Genomic DNA, 4,956 nt, shown 5'->3' with positions numbered 1-4,956 from the left:
AATATGTTTGTTGTGACAAACATACATACAAGATCTGCTTCCTGAGGACTCCACTGTGATTTATTTTTCATTTTCAATTATCTTTATATACAGAAGATCAACATAGTATATACTAAATAAAGATTTCAACAGTTTGCACCCACACAAATACACAAAGTATAAAGTACTGTTTGAGCAGTAGTTTTACCGTTAATTTGCATAGTACAACACATTAAGGACAGAGATCCTACATGGGGAGCAAGTGCACAGTGACTCCTATTGTTGATTTAACAATTGACACTCTTATTTATAAAGTCAGTCATCACCCAAGGCTCTTGTCATGAGCTGCCAAAGCTATGGAAGCCTCTTGAGTCACTGTAATTTATTCTGAGACAAAGTCTTCAACGTTATGCTCACACATTTTTGTTATTTTTTTGAAAAAGATTTCATACTTACTATAGAAGGGATAGGGATAGGGATAGGGATAGGGATAGGGATAGGGATAGGGATAGGGATAGGGATAGAGATAGAGATAGAGACAGAGACAGAGACAGAGATAGAGAGAGAGAGAGAGAGAGATGCTCTGGTTTGCTCCCCAAATGCCTGTAATGACTGAGGCTAGAACAGGATTGAAACCGTGCATTTGTGGGAACTCAATGCAGTTGTCACAGATGGGTGAGAGGAACCCAATCACCTGTGCTGCTATTGCTGCCTCCCAAGGTCTGCATTAAGAAGTGGTGTCAGGCAGCAGAGGCAGGCTTCAAAACCAGGTACCCACGTGTCTTAACTGGGTAGCTAAACACCCACCCCTATGTATGCATTCTTAAATTATTGTCTGCTACCTATTTATTATTCTTAAATGTCTATTTATTGATTCATTTATTTATTTGAAAGCCAGAGTGACAGAGATAGGGAGGGAGGGAGAGAGAGAGAGATGAGGTAAGGGTGGGGAGAGAGAATCTTCCATGCACTGGATCACTTACAAATGTCTGCTACCACCAGGAGCCAGAATTCTATCCAGGTCTCCCATATGAGTGTCAGGAACCCAAGTTCTTGGGCCATCATCTGCTGCCTTCTGGGCACATTAGCAAGAAGTCAAATCAGGAGCAAAAGTAAGATTCAATCCCAGACTCTCTGACGTTGGATGTGGGCCTCTGCGGCAGCAGCTTAACCTGACCCACAACAGGACCAACACCTGCCAATTTATTTTGTCCCGAAGGATGCCAAGTTTCATTCTGTCTACAGCTTTGTTTGCCACGCCTGTACTCCAGCATTGCCTATCATTGTGCTAATTCTGATTCCCCTGGCTTGGGGAATTTAAGCAATTACAACTGACATCAGTTGTTAGTATCCGACCAGTCTCCTCCATTAGCGTCAACAAGTGAAGCTCTACAACAGCCTTTCATCCTAGAACCCCTTGTCTGTGGTAGAAAGCTCCTCTTGCAGGCAAACATTTCTAATATCCTGGTGAGTTAGGGAGTCTTCTTTGGTCAAGTTTTAGTGATGACGAGAATCCACAAGAAGAGGTCAGATAGCTCTGAGGAGAACCTTTTTTTTTTTTTTTTAAGATTTATTTATTTATTTGAAGGTCAGAGTTACACAAAGAGAGGAGAGGCAGAGAGAGAGGTCTTCCATCTGATGGTTCATTCCCCAAAGGCTGCAACAGCTGGAGCTGTGCCGATCCGAAGCCAGGAGCCAGGAGCTTCCACAAGGTCTCCCATGCGGGTGCAGGGGCCCAAGGACTTGGGCCATCTTTCACTGCTTTCCCAGGCCAGAGCAGAGAGCTGGATAGGAAGAGGAGCAGCCAAGTCTCGAACCGGCACCCATATGGGATGAGGCAATTCAGGGCAGAGTGTTATCCTACTGTGCCATAGCACTGGCCCCTGAGGGGAACCTCTTTTGCTGCGTCATGGAGAGATGTTTGTGCTGCCTTCCGTGGTGAGGGGCATCCTTTAGATATACAGTAAGTAAATTTTATCTACTCTCAAATGAAATAGTTTCTCTAATAATGGAAAATTCCCTCCAAAATATTCAAACTTATATAAAATATTTTGCAACATGCCAAAAATTTTATGACACTGTAACTAGACTATTTTTGACTAAAGCCAGATTACTGCATTTTATATCCTGTTGCTTTTGATGTGAATAAATCAAAACTATCTATAATGAGCTAATATGGGCAATGTTTTTTTTTAGGTTGCCCATTTTAACATTCAAATTAATTCCATAAATAGTCATCTAGTAATCATAAGTAAATTCCCAGTAGAGTGAGTACTGCATGCTGGAGACTTCTCTTTAATAACACAGATTTAATACTCTTGTTGGTGGCTCATACTTATCTTTTTATAATGCTGTTTCCTGTATTTTGTTTATTCTTTCAGGTTTATTAAGACATACCTGACAAACAAGAATTGAGTCTATTGACTGTGTACAATGTGATATTTTACTACATGTGTATAATGTAAACGATAACCTCATACCTGTTAATTATTCTATCCATCACTTGAGGTAGTTATTTTTTTTGTGGTGAGAATGTTTAAGAAGTATTCTTTCAAGAAAGTTCAGGTATACAATGTAGTATGTTAACCATGGTCACCATGCTATGTAGGAGATGCACATAAATTATTCATCCTGTAACTGAAAGTGTATGCCCTTTGACCCATACCTCCCTATATCTCCTCTCAGCACCTATCTTACTTCTACTGGTCTTTGAGTTTTACCTTTTGAGGTTCTACACATAGGTGATACTACATAGTGTTTTCCTTCATTTGCTAATTAATGTTTTTTTATTCTGGTAGCATAACACCCTAAAGGTCCATCCATGCTATAGCAAATGGAAGAATTTCCTTTCTTTGTGAGACTGAATAATATTCCATTTTACACACACACTCACACACACACACTCACACACACACATACCATTATCATATTGGTCAACTTACAATTAGTCAGTGGTAGTGAATAATCCTGTAATACAAACCAGTGAGCTAATTCTCATCCAAGTAACAGTCACTAACAAAATATTGACAAATGTATGTTGTTCTGCTTGTAGGATACACTTCCTTTTTAACTCCATTAATAACAGTCAAGTCAAATATTTAAAATTTGCCCTGAAAATTTTCACCATAAAACACCAAATGCACGCAAATAAGTGGAATTCAACAAAGAAAAATATGACTTTTAGGAACAGAAATAGTATCTAGAAAGTTAAAATAATATACATAACTGTCTTGATTGAGTATTTTCTTATATATTTATCCATTAGAAGGAGATTTGAAAACTCGGCATGTGCTTATAGATATTTGGTCTGAAGTTAGAATTCTGTGTAGAGTCCATTTAAGTCCATGTCTGGGACACTGAATTACAGTCTCCTTGCTGTATGGTTGCCTCAGAGAAAGTGAAGTGATTTACCCCAGTTCAATTTCAGCAGGTTGATAACTTTGCCCTTGCACATCAGTTATCTTGAATCACAGCTGACTCTGTTAGGTGCTATGTCATTCCACATTTCACTCTGTTTGTGCAAAACCCAGGTTTGGTTTAATGCTTTCTGACCTTCTTTGATAGCTGGGTAGCTCAGTAGAAATCATGAGCATTTAGCAGGATCCAGGTCTAATTTATAGTGAAATGTTGGGGCATGTAGTCCTTGACTGCTTCTTCCGAAGCCAGTTAGCTAGGGAATAAAAATCAACCAGATGAGTCTTGTAAGATAAAGGGAAATCTGGAGAAAGTTGGAATGGCATCGATGCTATTCTGTTTCCTTTTAAGATGTACTTTCCTTATATTATAAAATCAAATATCATAGAATGTTCATGATTGATTCAAATACAGAATATTGAAAATTGGCTGGTTGTACTTAAAAAGCCTAGAACCGTAGTTACACGATTATATATTAAAATACAAAAGGAAAAATAAAATCAGAAATTACTTCTACTTCAAATAAAGAGACTGTACCCTGAGAAATCTATACTCCACTTAAAATATTCTTAAATGCAATGATATGCTTTGGTTTTGTTCAGGACTGCCATACTTGTATGCATTATATTTTTCTTTGTTGCAAAAGGAATAAATTAAATGTTTTATTGCTAAATGTTCTAATACCCTTAAATAAATTCCAAGAGAAAAGTTAACCACATGTGATAAAGGAAAACATAAATAAATTCAGGATATCTATACAAATTTTCATAAAGTTATGAGATTATGTTTTTAGGTTGGAATATTCAACTGACTTTGCTCTGAAGACTTGTGAATAACTAGTTTTGATCTTCCTATTGTTAATTTATATTTTTGAATAAAGATTCAATCAATCCCAAGCAACATAGTTCCTGTTTTGTTTCCTCTTTATCAAGTTCAAGGAGGAAGAGCAAGGGAACATATTATTAATGTTATTAATGTATTTTTTTTGACAGGCAGAGTGGACAGTGAGAGACAGAGAGAAAGGTCTTCCTTTGCCGTTGGTTCACCCTCCAATGGCTGCCGCGGCCGGCGCGCTGCAGCCAGCGCACCGCGCTGATCCGATGGCAGGAGCCAGGTACTTATCCTGGTCTCCCATGGGGTGCAGGGCCCAAGGACATGGGCCATCCTCCACTGCACTCCCGGGCCACAGCAGAGAGCTGGCCTGGAAGAGGGGCAACCGGGACAGAATCCTGCGCCCCGACCAGGACTAGAACCTGGTGTGCCGGCACCGCAAGGTGGAGGATTAGTCTAGTGAGCCGCGGCGCCGGCCGTTATTAATGTTATTAATGTATTATTAACATCTTGAGCAGTGTCGTATTCAGTTTGGATTACTATAACAAGTCATCACAGGATGAGTGACTTAAACGACATAAATGTACATCTCATGGTTCCTGAGGCTGGCAAGTCCAAAATCAAGGCGCTGATGACTCTGCATTTGTTACAGCCCTGCTCCCTGGTTTGCATATGGCCATATTCTTCTCCTATCTTCACATGGCAAAGAGCAGACAGCGCAGGCTCTCTTAT

This window comes from Oryctolagus cuniculus, chromosome 14 (assembly GCF_964237555.1).
Source record: "Oryctolagus cuniculus chromosome 14, mOryCun1.1, whole genome shotgun sequence".
Taxonomy (NCBI): domain Eukaryota; kingdom Metazoa; phylum Chordata; class Mammalia; order Lagomorpha; family Leporidae; genus Oryctolagus; species Oryctolagus cuniculus.
The sequence above is the reverse complement of the archived record's forward strand: the minus strand, read 5'-3'. Positions refer to the sequence as shown.